The sequence below is a fragment of the Rhinopithecus roxellana genome, unplaced genomic scaffold (assembly GCF_007565055.1).
Source record: "Rhinopithecus roxellana isolate Shanxi Qingling unplaced genomic scaffold, ASM756505v1 contig5257, whole genome shotgun sequence".
In the NCBI taxonomy this organism is placed as follows: domain Eukaryota; kingdom Metazoa; phylum Chordata; class Mammalia; order Primates; family Cercopithecidae; genus Rhinopithecus; species Rhinopithecus roxellana.
Genome location: NW_022143915.1, coordinates 47,159 through 62,045, shown reverse-complemented (window position 1 = coordinate 62,045; position 14,887 = coordinate 47,159). Strand labels below are relative to the sequence as shown.

General features: G+C 51.5%; 1 pseudogene; it reads right to left on the bottom strand.

Moving 5' to 3' along the window:
• Positions 1-2,289: 2,289 nt before the first annotated feature.
• On the bottom strand, positions 2,290-2,391 carry LOC115896131 (annotated as a pseudogene).
• Positions 2,392-14,887: the final 12,496 nt, after the last annotated feature.

Sequence of the window (14,887 nt, the reverse complement as noted above, 5' to 3'; positions counted from 1 at the left end):
CGCTGACCTCTCCCCAGGCGTCCTACCTCCCCCTTACCCCAGAACCTCTGCCACCTAGCCTGGTGGCCCTGTTGCACCTCTGGTTCTCTGGAGAGGCCTGTGTTTCCTCTCTTAGGTATGGGCTGCACCGAGCCCGAAAGGCCCATCACCGCCCCAGCTGAGCCAAAAGTGCTATGCTTTTTGTGCAACTGAAGCTCTAAGCCGGCTGGTCAAAGAAAATCTTCAGGTCTTTCTCACAAGGCACTGCTGCCGTGAAGCCAGGCGTCGTCCACATTTTGCTTGTGAAGTTGATTCTTGGAACCCAAGAGGTGGGTTTTGTCGTCGTCCTCATTCAATATCACCTTGCTAACTCTCCAACCTGCACAGAACCCTTGAATCCTGATTCTGTCATCAGAGTGGTACTTTCCTGGACTTGTCTCATCCACATGGGTGGCTACAGCCTTCTGTGTTTTTGCCCCAAGAGCTGATAGGTGTACAGAATGCACGGAACTCTGGGGCTTGCCTGGAGAGACCTCCCTCCAAATTGACCTTGAGATAGGAATTAGTACCTTTTGGATAGGGCGATGGTTATCAAGGATACTGGAAGGGGCAGCTCTGAAACCCACATCTATTCCCTGCCCTCAGCTTTAGTGGCTTGTGGGTTCTGTGGGGCAGACACCTGACCCCAGCTAGGCGCATTCTGCTTTCTCCCAGGCTTTGGAATCAGAACACAGAAGCTGAAGGAATCCAGTTTCCAGGTGTAGGTTGTGTGAGTTTCTCAGGGCTGTGGTAACAGCCACAGACTCAGTGGCTTAACACATAGAAATGTATTCTCCCACAATTCCGAAAGGCTAACTCTAAAATCCAGGGGCCAGCAGGGTCATGCCTGCTCCGTTGGCTCTGGGGAGAAGCCTTCTTTGCCTCTTCCAGCCACTGGTGGTTCCTGGCAATCTCTGGCATTCTTTTGTCGAGGATTCTTTGTAGCAGCATCACTCCTACCTCTGCTTTCACCTCCACATATCCCTGTTCACGTGACCTTTTTTCTCTGTGTCCTTTCCTCTTGTTTGGTCTGTGTCCTTTCCTCTTGTTTTTGTTTTTTGTTGTTGTTTTGAGATGGAGTCTCGCTTGGTTGCCCAGGCTAGAGTGCAGTGGTGTGATCTCAGTTCACTGCAATCTCCGCCTCCCAGGTTCACGCCATTCTCCTGCCTCAGCCTCCCGGGTAGCTGGAACTACAGATGCCCGCCACCACGCCTGGCTAATTTTTTTGTTTTCAGTAGAGACAGGGTTTCACCGTGTTAGCCAGGATGGTCTCGATCTCCTGACCTCGTGATCCGCTCGCCTCAGCCTCCCAAAGTGCTGGGGTTACAGGCATGAGCCACCGCGCCTGGCCTTTTTGGTTTTGTTTTAAAATTTGAGACAGGGCTGGGCGCGATGGCTCATGCCTGTAATCCCAGCAGTTTGGGAGGCCGAGGTGGGTGGATCACCTGAGGTCAGGAGTTTGAGACCAGCCTGGCCAATATGGTGAAACCCCATCTCTACTAAAAATACAAAAATTAGCCAGCCGTGGTGGCAGGTGCCTGTAATCCCAGCTACCTGGGAGACTAAGGCAAGAGAATCGCTTGAACCCTGGAGGCGGAGGTTGCAGTGAGCCAAGATCATGCCATTGCACTCCAGCCTGGGTGACAAGAGTGAAACTCCATCTCCATAAATAAATAAATAAATAAATAAAGACAAGGTCTAGCTCCATCACCCAGGTTGGAATGCAACCTTGACCTCCTGAGCTCAAGCGATCCTCCTGCCCCCGCCTCCTCTGTAGCTGGGACCACAGTTGTGCACCACCATGCACAGCTCATTTTTGAATTTTCTGTAGAGCTGGGCTCTCACTTTGTTGCCCAGGCTGGTCACAAACTCCTGAGCTCAAGTGATGCTCTCACCTCAGTCTCCCAAAGTGCTGGGAGCCACTGCACCCAGCCCAGCCTCCTCTTCTTATAAGGACACCAGTCATTGGATGTAGGGCCCAACCTAAGCTCATCTTAAATGAGTACATCTGCAGAGACCTATTTCCAAATAAGGTCATGTTCTGAGGTTCCAAATGTTCATGAGTATTGGGAGGGGCCCAATTCAGTCCACTACAGGAACACTTGGCTAGTAATGATAGGAGAGACCACGAGATCTCTGGGGGAATCATGGGAAATGGAGAAAGAGGGTGGTCAGGGGAGAGTGGGGCAGAGTCATGGGGCTGTGTGGTGAGTAAACATCTGTGGACAAGCTGTGTCTTCCCTATCTGCTTCCCAATAGTCCACCACTGGAGCTAGCTTGAATGGGTTTCTGATCCCAGCAACCAAATGTGCCCTACAGAGAGAAACTTCTCTAGTAACGAACTGTAGAAATGATCCCTGGAAGTATAGTCTTACAGCAACCAAATGGTGCCTAAGACAGCCTTTCGTTCTCCCTATAAAACCACCGAATGTGCTATTATATTCTCCAACCTCTAAGAGAGATGTTATGAACCATTTTGCTGAGGGCAAGATACACCATATCCACAACATGCTCTTGATCTTGTAACCACTGACTTTGCGCTTTTTAGGAAGTGAGAAACATCTGAGGGAAACATGAACAGAGCCAGCTCCTCATCCTAGGCTGGGTGCTGACTGCCTGGCAGCATTGCCCAGACTGGCTCTGGGAGGAAACTCCCCCACCCCAGAGGCTGTGATCTTTTTCCAAGGGGTCCCACCCCTTCCTCTCATTCCCTTCCCCAGCCCCAGATGTGGAGCCCAAAACTCACAGGGAAGAGGCTGGACCCTGTTTGAGCTAGGGAATATCCATGTCACAGGGGCTGAAAGGACAGCTGGACCCCACTTCCCCCTTTTCCAAGTAGCTGACATCAAACACCATGCTCCTTCTTTCACTGCAACAGTTTTGGGAGCCAGGATTTGGGCCCCATTCTAGTGGGGGTGGAGGACCTCAGTACAGGGAGATGCTCAGGGTCTTGGCTGGATCAGGCCAGAGCTGGGGTCCCCCCAGTAGACGATGAGGCCACTTTGCCTCTGCCAGACAGGAAACCTAGGGAGGCCAGAAGCAGAGGAGGAAAGGAGGCAGTCACGTTCCTCTGATTCAGACTGGAGTTTCTACACCTGAATGGAAACGGCCACACACAGGAGTGGGAGTGCAGTTTCTGTTCACAGGGACATGCACAACCACATCCAGACACACCCAACCCATCCCCTATACCACTATCATGCATGTGCATGAACACACACAGTTTTTCCTTTTGTACAGATGGGGTCTCACTGTGCTGCCTAGGCTAGTCTCAAACTCCTGTCCTCAAGTGATCCTCCTGCCCAAAGTGTTGGGATTACAGGGGAGAACCCCATGCATCCTTTTCTGTTTTCTTTTCTTTTCTTTTCTTTCTTTTTTTTTTTTTTTTTTTTTTTTTTTTTTTTTTGAGATGGAGTCTCACTCTGTTACCCAGGCTGGAGTGCAGTGGCATGATCTCTGCTCACTGCAACCTCCGCCTCCCGGGTTCAAGGGATTCTTCTGCCTCAGCTCCCAAGCAGCTGGGATTGTAGGCACACACCACCTCACCCGGCTAGTTTTTTGTATTTTTTTTTTTTTTCAGTAGAGACAGGGTTTCACCATGTTGGCCAGGCTGGTCTCAAATGATCCACCCACCTCGGCCTCCTAAAGTGCTGGGATCACAGGCATGAGCCACTACATCCGGCCTTTCCTTTTCTTATTGAGGGCCCAGCACAGTAAGATTATTAAAAGCCACACAAAGTTGTGTGGGATGAAGTTCCCCTAAAAGACACAGAAATAGAAAGCACTGAAGCTGCTGGCTTTCTGGCACAAGCCTTCCTGCTGCAGATGGACCCCTCCTGCACAGGGACCACAGCCCTTGAAGGTACCAGCCCTAAGGTACAGCCCTTTGTCAGTGCCCATCTCCCCTACCCTCTTTTTTTTCTTTTTTGAGAGTGCACAGCTAGGCCTCCCTGCACATAGAGCCACCTTTGGAAGTTCTGTGCAGCAAGGCTCTTTGCCCAGGCTCACTTTTTTCTGCACATCATCACCATCAGCATTTTGATTATACCTGCACCATCAAAACAGGTTATACCAAATGCAAATGAGTTTCTGGGGCAGGGGTTTGCACTGACCCCATCCAGCTGGGCAGAAGCAGGACTTGTCCAGGACCCTGGCAGGGGATAGATGTGCAGCCTGAAGGTGAGGTCCTGGAAGAGTCCAGAAATTGTGGAAACTGGGCTCTGTAAAGCCTGGACAGACTTCCATTGAGTGAGAGTAGCTTAGGAACAACTTAGAAATTGTGCAATGCTAATGGACTCTCAGCATGGACATATGCAAACCAGATGCAACATTGTGCAAATTATATACAAAATACACGCACAGGTCTCCCAACTATTGCAAATGCCAGATATGGTCCTTGAGGACCCTGAGTTTAGCTGAGACCTGTTGTGGGGCAGAGAGATCACCCTGGACTTGCCCCTCCCTCCCTCCCTCCCTCCCTCCCTCCTTCCTTCCTTCCTTCCTTCCTTCCTTCTTTCTTTCCTTCCTTCCTTCCTTCCTTCTTTTTTTTTTTTGTGTGTGTTGAGACTGACTCAAACTCTGTTGCCCAGGCTGGAGTGCAGTGGCGTGATCTTGGCTCACTGCAACCTCCACCTCCCAGTTTCAAGCCATTCTTGTGCCTCAGCCTCTGGAGTAGCTAGGACTACACGCATGAGCCACCACACCCAGCTAATTTTTGTGTTTTCAGTAGAGACGGGTTTTTTTTTTTTTTTTTGAGTCGGAGTCTCGCTCTGTCGCCCAGGCTGGAGTGCAGTGGCCGGATCTCAGCTCACTGCAAGCTCTGCCTCCCGGGTTCACGCCATTCTCCTGCCTCAGCCTCCCGAGTAGCTGGGACTACAGGCGCCCGCCAGGTCGCCCGGCTAGTTTTTTGTATTTTTAGTAGAGACGGGGTTTCACCATGTTAGCCAGGATGGTCTTGATCTCCTGACCTCGTGATCCGCCCGTCTCGGCCTCCCAAAGTGCTGGGATTACAGGCTTGAGCCACCGCGCCCGGCCGAGACGGGGTTTTACCATGTTGGCCAGGCTGGTCTTGAATTCTTGACCTCAAGTGATCCACCTGCCTCAGCCTCCCAAAGTGCTGGGATTACAGGTGTGAGCCACTGCACCCAGCTAGGACTTGCCAGTTTGCTTATGGTGGGCAGGAAGGGCTTTGCTCCAAGGTGGTTCACACACTGGGGGGAAGAAATCAGGCAAGGAGTCAGTTAGACTCGGGTTTGAATCCCAGCTCTTCCACACACAAGTTGCATGACCTCCTTGGAGTCACTTCACCCCTCTGAGCTTCTGCTTTCCTATAATAAAATGATTATTATTATGAGGAATAGATGAGAACTTTTGCCAGGGCTCTCATGTGCACAGTCGTGCACATAACAGATGCCCAGTGAGTGTGGCAGGGCTCTGCACAGAGTCCTTTCTTGGGGGTTGGATATCTGGGGCTCCTTTCTAGTCACTGCAGTAGCAACTATGCCCCCTCAGCTCATGGGCAGGACCTTCTTGCAAGGAAGCACATGCAGCTCTGGGTTTGGAAAATGTCAGTGCTTGGATGGGCCAGGAATCCATGTTCCTCTCACTCATCAAGAAATCTGGCAGAGGTCGCACTCAACAGGGGTGCTGTGGGTACCCCACCCAGACTCCCTTTCCCTGGTCAGTGTACCCACGAATCCCCTGGCTGCAGGTGTGATGACTGGGAATGCTCCCAGTTGCCCCTTCTGCGAATTGCCCTTCGCTGAGGAGTGACTGGCTGATAGGGTGATATGGTTTGGCTGTGTCCCCACCCAAATCTCATCTTGAATTGTAACTCTTACAATTCCCATGTGTCGCGGGAGGACCCTGGTGGGAGGTGATTGAATTACGCGGGCAGGTCTTTCCTGCACTGTTCTCATGATAGTGAATCAGTCTCACAAGATCTGATGGTTTTAAAAAGGGGTTTCCCTGCACAAGCTCTCTTTCCTTGTCTGCCACCATGTGAGACATGCCTTTCACCTTTCACCATGATTGTGAGGCCTCCCCAGCCATGTAACTGTAAGTCCAATAAACCTCTTTCTTTTGTAAATTGCCCAGTCTAGAATATGTCTTTATCAGCAGCATGAAAACGGACGAATACCCAGGGGGACATATAAGGCAGCCTCCTCGTCTCCTGGTGGACAGCCCAGTGTTAGTTTATGTTGCAGAGCCCCCTTGGTCAGGCCCCTCTAGACTCTACCTGGGATCCATTCTTGCTCTATGTCCATCCTCTCCTGTTTTCCTAGCTCCCTTATGTGTCTCCCCCAGGAGCCCCCTCGATAAATGACCTATAACTAGATCACTGTCTCAGGATCTGCTTTTGTGGAACCCAACCCAAGAGAGGGGGACAGACCTGCATGCAGAGGGGGACATTAACTTGTATAGTCAGGAACCGTAGGGTAGCATGGGTTCACAGAGGAAGAAGCGCCTGGGTTCCTGGGCTTGGGGAAAGGGATCAGAGGGTGTTTCACGAAACAGGCAACACTAGAGTCCACCACATGGGGAGAAAGCACCCTGGGTGGTGGGTACGGCATGTGCATGGCCTGGAAGCAGGAGAGAGCCTGGTATGTTTGGGGAACCTGCAGAGCTCTGGGTAGCCCAGGCTCCGAGAGAGGTTGGCAGGGGCCAGACGAGAGGGGCCTTGAATACCCCAGTGAAGAATCTGGACTTTACAGCTGGGAAACAAGGTGTACAGAACTGTCAGGAAAAACATCCTGTGGCTGCAGCTGTGTGGAGCAGACATGGGAGGTGGGGTGCCAGTGGGGTGGCCCTGGCAGCTGTCAGCCACCAGGCTAACAGGGACCGAGAGATGGGGAACAGGGCGAGTTTCTAAAGGCTTTCAGGACAAAGGACTGAAAGGCCTTGGTGACTAATTTGGGGACTCTGGGTATGGGAAGGAGTCTGGAAGGCATCACAAAGGGGGAGATAAAATGTCAGGGCTGAGGCAGGGTTGAATGAGCTGTACAGGGCAGGGGTCTGCATTCCCTGTGTCCACCACAGCTAGAGCCAGCCTGAGCCTCCAGCTGGAAGGTCTGGACACTGACCAGAGTATGTGGCACAGCTGGCCTGACCCCAGTAGGACCTGGGGCGGCCCCTCACTGGAGGGGCTGGCCTCCAGGCCTGATTAGGACAGGGATGGGGAGAGGCTGGGGGCGGGGGAGTGAAGTGGAGTGCAGAGCTGCTCAGGCACCAATGCGGGGGTGTGGTTGCAAGGCCCTGGGAAGGGCTCTTCGCCAGCTCTTCTCTAACTCTTCTATTCATGGGCACCAGAGTAAAAACTACACAAGATTACCCGCTGGTGATGGGGGAGGCAGACTTGCAATGCAGGGCGGGTGCAGAGAGGCCAAAATGAGCAGGGGAGGGGGCTACTCTCCATGGGGGGAAGGAAGGGGAGGTTGTTGCCATGGAAGACTCATGCTTGGACAGGCAGAACCTGACCTTCACCCAGACACTGTCCTTATCTCAGACCTGCTCTGCCTTAATTCCTTAATTTGCTGGGACATTTGCTGGGCACCTGGTGCTGGAAGCGCAGACAGGTCGGCTCCAGGCTCTGCTCAAGGCACCCAGAGGGGCAGAGGTGGACGAGAGTTAGAGAAGCCCCAGGAGGGGCCAGAAAGGGGCCTGGGGAGGTGAGAGGGGAAGGAGCATCCATAGTGGGAGGCACGTGCTCCAATCAGACCGGGGGGACTTAGGAGGGGACATGGCTGGAGGGGAGAGGGTTGCATGCAGGCTGAGGACTTGAGGAGGCTGGGGGGGTGGTACATGGAGACGCTTGGCCTTCAGCGCCTTGAATCCACTCCAGACCACTTCCTAGTGCCACTGCCATTTTCTGTTTGAGTCAAGCTCCAATCCAGACTGGTAGTCCTGGATGCAGGGGCCATCTCCTGCCCAAGTTGGCTGAATGGATGCACCGTGGGTGTTAAATGGGTCATTCTGTAGCCATGAGGAGATGGCACTAGGCAGGCTGGCGCTGGGATCCAGGCAAGAGATGCTGGAGATGAGAGAGGGTGGGCATTTTGGAGAGAGAGCCACCAGGCTTCAATGAGCTGGCTGGAGAAGGGTCAGGGCTAAGGTCTGGGTCGGTGGGGCCCCGGGATTCTGTCTTATGCTTAGGGCTAGATATATATTTGGCATCTATTCAAAAGGGCTCCCCAGGCTGGGCACGGTGGCTCACGTCTGTAATCCCAGCACTCTGGGAGGCTGAGGCAGGTGGATCACGAGGTCAGGAGATCAAGACCATCCTGGCTAGCACGGTGAAACCCCGTCTCTACTAAAATACAAAAACTTAGCTGGGCGTGGTGGCGGCGCCTGTAGTCCCAGCTACTCGGGAGGCTGAGGCAGGAGAATGGCATGAACCTGGGAGGCGGAGCTTGCAGTGAGCCGAGACCGCACCACTGCACTCCAGCTGGGTGACAGAGCAAGACTCCTTCTCAAAAAAAAAAAAAAAAAAAAAAAGGGCTCCCTGCCAGGGCCTGATCCTCTGACACCCCTTTCTCCTCCAGAGCAGCCCAGCCTTCTCCTTTTGCCCGGGTCCCACCCACCTGTCCTCGCCACCACCATGTGACCTTTGAGGCCTTCCCCAGGTTGAGTCTTTGCAGCCGGGAATCCCACATTCCTGGCTATGCTGGTGTTGGCCAGCAGCCCCAGTTCCTTTGGGGAAGAGCGGACAGGAGGCTCCCACGGGTGGGACTGTATCCTTTCCTTCCCTCCCTTGCCCCAGGAGCTGCACTGGGATTAGGGTATCTTCCTCTCTGGCCATATCCCCACAGTCCCACCTCCAGTCACAGTCTCCCCTCCCCTCCCTCTCCCTCCCTCTCTCCATCCTCCTCCTGTGTCTCTGGCCTCATGAAAAGGCCCATCGTCCCCCCAGCTGTCCACCATGGAGTGGGTGGTTGGTAGTGCCAGTTAGGTGGCAGTGCTGGTGCCTGAGCCAGGGTGAAGGCTGGAACCATGTTGGTGAGGATGGAAGGGAGCAGCTGAAAGCATCCAGGCAATGAGGCCTTTCGACTTTTGAGGGGCTTCTGGATGACTACAGGCTTTTGGCTTAGGGGGCCTTTTGCTGAGACAAGGACAGAGAGGCACACCAGTTTGGAGGGAAGCCATACTGAATTGGAGGTGCCTTCAGGTACCCCGGGGGAGAAGGCTGGAGGGCAGCAGGATATACACACTGTTAAGGTGTCCCATTTGTTGGCTGCCCCTTTGAAGCTGGGGTCAGGGCGGGGACGTGCTGTAGTGCAAGGTCAGAGGTCCACCCTATCCTACTGCTGTCCAGGGCTCCTGTTAGAGCCACAGGGAAGTGGCTGACTGGCTGTCCTGGTGCCCCCTCCTCCCAGATAGCTGATGAAGGCACTTGGTCAGAGGGCACGGCTGGCTGAGGCCACAGCCCCTCTGCTGCCCCGAGGCCATCCTTCCCTGTTCCACGGGCCTGGAACTTCCCAGGTGGCTGCCGCACCACGGATCATCCTTCCAGCTTTGGGTCCCTCGTGTGTTTTTCGTCCTTCCCCCCGTGCCTAGCCTCTCTTCTCACCATCTCCTTTCCAGGGGCCCTCCCTTTCTCCTCCCGCAAACCTCATTCTTCTCCTTTTCCCATATCAGGAAAAGCTTTGATTGCCTATTATACCCGGAACCCAAATTGTCACCAGGAGAGAAACTGGTTTCCCCCACCTTGAGAGCCTGACCTTAGACACTCAAGTGTGCCAGTCAGGGCAACATTCCTGGGAAGAGAGGGGAGGAGTCTAGGTTCCAACCAGGCGAGGGTCACCCTCCCCAGAAGAACGGGTCAAATGACTCCTAATACAAGGGAAAATAGAGACAACCCCCCAAAAAAGTCTTACAACAAAACCAGCTAATGTTCAAAACTTGCCCCGTCTCATTTCTTTGAAATTGAAGAGAATTTAACTCATCAGAAAAAATAAAGGCTATGGGAATGAAGAGATCTCCAAAGGAGTTTGTAGGCTGGGCACAGTGGCTCACACCTGTAATCCCAGCACTTTGGGAGGCTGAGGCAAGCGAATCATTTGAGGTCAGGAGTTTGACACCAGCCTGGGTAACATGGTGAAAGCCTCTCTCTACTAAAAATACAAAAATTAGCCAGGTGTGGTGGCATGTGCCTGTAATCCCAGCTACTCAGGAGGCTGAGGCAGGAGAATCGCTTGAACCTGAGAGGCGGAGGTTGCGGTGAGCCGAGATTGTTCCACTGCACCCCAGCCTGGGCAACAGAGTGAGACTCTGTCTCAAAAAACAAACAAAGGAGTTTGTGTGGTGTAAGAAGAAAACTGGGGACATTTAGGGTGAAAACTAAGGAAAATGAGTCAGTGAAGGAGATCAGAAAGAAGTGGTCAGAAGAGCTGGAGGAGGGGTGGGAGAGGAGGGGAGAGAGAGAGGGAGAAAGATGGGGGGAGACAGAGACAGAGAGAGAGACACCAGCCAAGATAAGAGAGCAAGAGATGGAGGAGTTTCCAAGAGACTGAGAGAAGCTGCAGGTGAAGAGTTGGAGTTCACAACCCAGAGGGAAGGTGATGGTGCCCTCTGCCTGGACCAAGTTGGGTGGAAGCAGGGTGGGAGGTGAGGGAGTCATGGAATGCAGGCAGTGGCTGTGGGGAGGGGGCAGGAAGAAGTCTAAGGCAGCTGAAGGAAAATGAGTGAGCCCAGGGAAGGGTACGGTGCTGAGCTGGAAGAGCTGAGATGTTTCTAGGCAAAGGGGAGGGAGCCAGAGAGAGGAAAGCAAGGCCCCTCGCGGGCAGGACCCAGGCTGGAGGGAGGAGGGGCAGGAGAAGGAGGAGGCAGCAGGCAGGCTGGGAGGCAGAGTACCTGCAGGTGTGGTGGGGACTGACGGGGTGGCAGGAAGCAGAAATGGCCTCTGCTTATTGGTCTGAATGGGAAGTGAGGTTTTCTCCTGAGATCTGGAGAGAGGATGGAGGGATATTTAGATGAGGCTGAGGAGAAGTGAAGGTTTGAGGACAGGCTAGACCATAGCCTCTGCGGTGGCTGCCCCTTGGCCACAGCCCCCAGCAGTTTGAGGACGGGGCCAAAACATTGCCTACAGGAGCGGGTCCAGGGCTGTAAGGGTGGATCTAGGGAGGGAGAGGAAACATGGGGAGAGTAAGGATTGCTGCTCCCCAACCAGTTTCCTAGGGAAAACCAAATTTAGAATCGACAGAAATGTGGCTGGGCATGATGGCTCACGCCTGTAATCCAGCACTTTGGGAGGCTGAGGCAGGTGGATCACTTGAGGCCAGGAGTTCAAGACCAGCCTGGCCAACATGGCGAAACCCCGTCTCTACCAATAAAATACAACATATACAACATATTAGCCATGCATGGTAGCACGTGTCTGTAATCCCAGCTACTCAGGAGGCGGAGGCATGAGAATTGCTTGAACCTGGGAGGCAGAGGTTGCGGTGAGCCGAGATCGCACCACGGCACTCCAGCCTGGGTGACAGAGTGAGAGACTGTCTTGAAAAAACAAACAAAAAAATCAACAGAAACCTGGCAGGGACTTCAGAATTGTAAAATGTGACTATTTGCTTTGTAGCAATGTAAAAAAAAAAATCACATTTTCACTGAGAAAGAAGAACAAATGAAGAAAACCGAATGTCTGGGGACAACCTGACGCTGACATTTCTCTGCCTTGCTGGTGTCCACCTGCCCACCTGCCTGGCTTGTTTATCGCTGTGCTTACAGATATTTCCTACTCTTTACTTCTTGACATCTTGACCAAGGTCACTGTGATGAGTGAAGACACAGTCTGTTGTCATTTTCCAGCAAGAACTCACCCAAAGAGTTAAGTGATGGCCCAGAGTTTTCCAGAATCATTAGCACCTGGCACTAAAATAGAGGCAGAGAGTGAATGATCCTGTTCCAAGACAAGTGTCTCTTATCGTGTGAAGATAAATGCTGGTTGATATCGCCCATTAGGCCGGGTGCAGTGGCTCACGCCTGTAATCCTAGCACTTTGGGAGGCCGAGACAGGTGGATCACCTGAGGTCAGGAGTTTGAGACCTGCCTTGCCAACATGGTGAAACCCTGTCTCTACTAAAAATACAAAAGTTAGTTGGGCATGGTGGTGCACACCTGTAGTCCTAGCTACTCAGGCGGCTGAGGCAGGAGAATTGCTTAACCCGGGAGATGGAGGTTGCAGTGAGCCGACATTGCACCACTGCACTCCAGCCTGAGAGACAGAGCAAGACTCCATCTCAAAAAAAAAAAAAAAAAAATTGTAGGAAAAGAGACCTTTAGATCAATGAAGATGAGTGGTGCTCTTTGCAAAAGTGTACAAATTCTAAATGGAATTGCTGGGAAAAATAAACACTGAAACATTACAGGGTTTTATATCTATCAATGTATTCCCAGCTTAAAAAAAAAAAAAAAAAAAGGAGTCCTTGGACCCTAGTGTTGGGTCCACAGAGATTCAATATGTTATGGCTCCCCTTTTGTGTGGTGTGTTTTCAGAAGTTTCCATAATTGGCCAGCCTGTAATCCCAGCACTTTGGGAGACTGAGGCAGGCCGATCACTTGAGGTCAGGAGTTCAAGACCAGCCTGGCCAACATGGTGAAAGCCTCTCTCTATATATACATACATACATATATATAATACATATTAAATATATATTATATATATAATGGTTCCATAATAAAGTCTTAACTTTTTTTAAAAAGATGGAACAATTGACAATGGACACCTGTCATTCCTCTTGTTCCCTTCTTATTTTGGAAGCTCTGCTAGATGCTGCTGTCCGCAAGTACTGACCTTGCCTTTTCTGATTTTCATTAAAAAGAAACTCGTGGCGGCCAGGCGCGGTGGCTCAAGCCTGTAATCCCAGCACTTTGGGAGGCCGAAATGGGCGGATCATGAGGTCAGGAGATCGAGACCATCCTGGCTAACCCGGTGAAACCCCGTCTCTACTAAAAAATACAAAAAACTAGCCGGGCGAGGTGGCAGGCGCCTGTAGTCCCAGCTACTCCGGAGGCTGAGGCAGGAGAATGGCGTAAACCCGGGAGGCGGAGCTTGCAGTGAGCTGAGATCCGGCCACTGCACTCCAGCCTGGGCGACAGAGCGAGACTCCGTCTCAAAAAAAAAAAAAAAAAAAAAAGAAACTCATGGCAACTAGGTACCAATTAATTCCTCTCACTGGAGAGCTCTTGTCCCTGTTTCTCCTCCCCCAGACAATAGGAGATATGTAAAATGCCTTTTCAGGCTCCCTTTCCCCTCCTCAATGCCTACATTTTGCCATCATTCAGCACTTTCCCTTTAGGTTAGCAATACATGTTATTGCATCTCTCTTCTGTTTAAAAGAATATACTTAGCCGTTACATTACAAATTCCATCCTATCATTATTTATTCGAAGGTAATTGTACATGATTTGGTCGGCTCATGGCTCACCACGGGTTCCTCTTTTCTTCATCTCCTTGTCTTCAATCTGATTCATCTATTTCCTGATTAGATTCCTTTCTATGGCATTTTCCCCATATGGGAAAATTACGTGGACCTTTGCATTTTTTCCATCCTGGGAAGGTGAATGGCAACCTGGTTGATTTAGGATGCTTTTCTCTCAGTGGTCTGTGGAGGTGATTCACATTGGTTTCTAGCTTGCAAATAAGATGTATGATTTCAGTCTGATTCTTTTCTTTCTATGCAACTTATTTTCTCATTAGGGAAGCTTGTCTGAGTTTTCTCTTTAATCGTGGAATTCGGGAAACTTACCAGGCTATGCCTCGATGTGTGCCTTTTTTCCATCATTCCTGCCTGGAACTCAATGAGCCTTTCAATCTTCAAACCACGGAAAATTTTCTTTCTCATTTAAAAATGATTGCTTCTCCTCTATTTCTTCTTTTTCTTTCTGAGATTTTTATTCTTATTTTCATTATTCACCTATTACAACTCCTGGATCTCTCTCCTCTGAGGCATTTTTAGACTTTTACTTTGGGTTTTGTGTTATCTCTTCCATGTGGTTTCCCAGGTCTCCATCCTCCCCTCCAAGTCATTTTAAATTGAAAACGACGTTTCCTTGTTTAGGAAAGTATTTGATTTCGCCTTTGCCTATTTTATTTTATTTTTGAGATGGGGTTTCGTTCTTTTACCCAGGTTGGAGTGCAGTGGCATGATCTCGGCTCACTGCAACCTCCGCCTTTCAGTTTCAAGCAATTCTCTTGCCTCAGCCTCCTGAGTAGCTGGGATTACAGGCACCTGCCACCACACCTGGCTAATTTTTGTATTTTTAGTATTGATGGGGTTTCACTATGTTGGCCAGGTTGGTCTCGAGCTCCTTGTGATCTGCCCGCCTCAGCCTCCCAATGCTTTTGGTTTTTTAAAATGTGAGCTTATGGTTTTGTTTGCTTTTCCTGTTGTGCAGGTTGTGGTTGGCCTCCTCTTGCCATGCTGGGTGAATTGCAGGCTCTTCCTTCCTGGCTGCTGGATTCCCTCAGGTGCCGACTGTCTTTCTGCCTTCTTGCAGCCCTAATCATCTCCAAGGCTCAGATCCAGCTGACAAATTGGCTGCACCTCTCTGTGTCCCAGGAGAGAGCTCTCTGCTCATTCTGCTGTTCTGCATCCCCGTCTCCCAGCCTCGGGGCAGGGAGGGATTCTGCAGGGCCTCCCAGGACCACCCAAAGCTGCTGGCTCTGCCTCTCTTGTGCATGCCTGCTCCAAGTTCGCTCTTGGAACCTTGGAGGTCCCGTTCTTACCCAGGGCTCTCTCTGCTGCGGGTCCCTACTGTCTGCCCCAGAGGGAGACTAAGTCCTAAGCCAGCCCTATCAGGACAAAGGCCCTGTCCAACCCACTATGCCTGGCTGCTGGCTGACCCAGGAGCTCTGCTGCGGGAGCCCATTGGA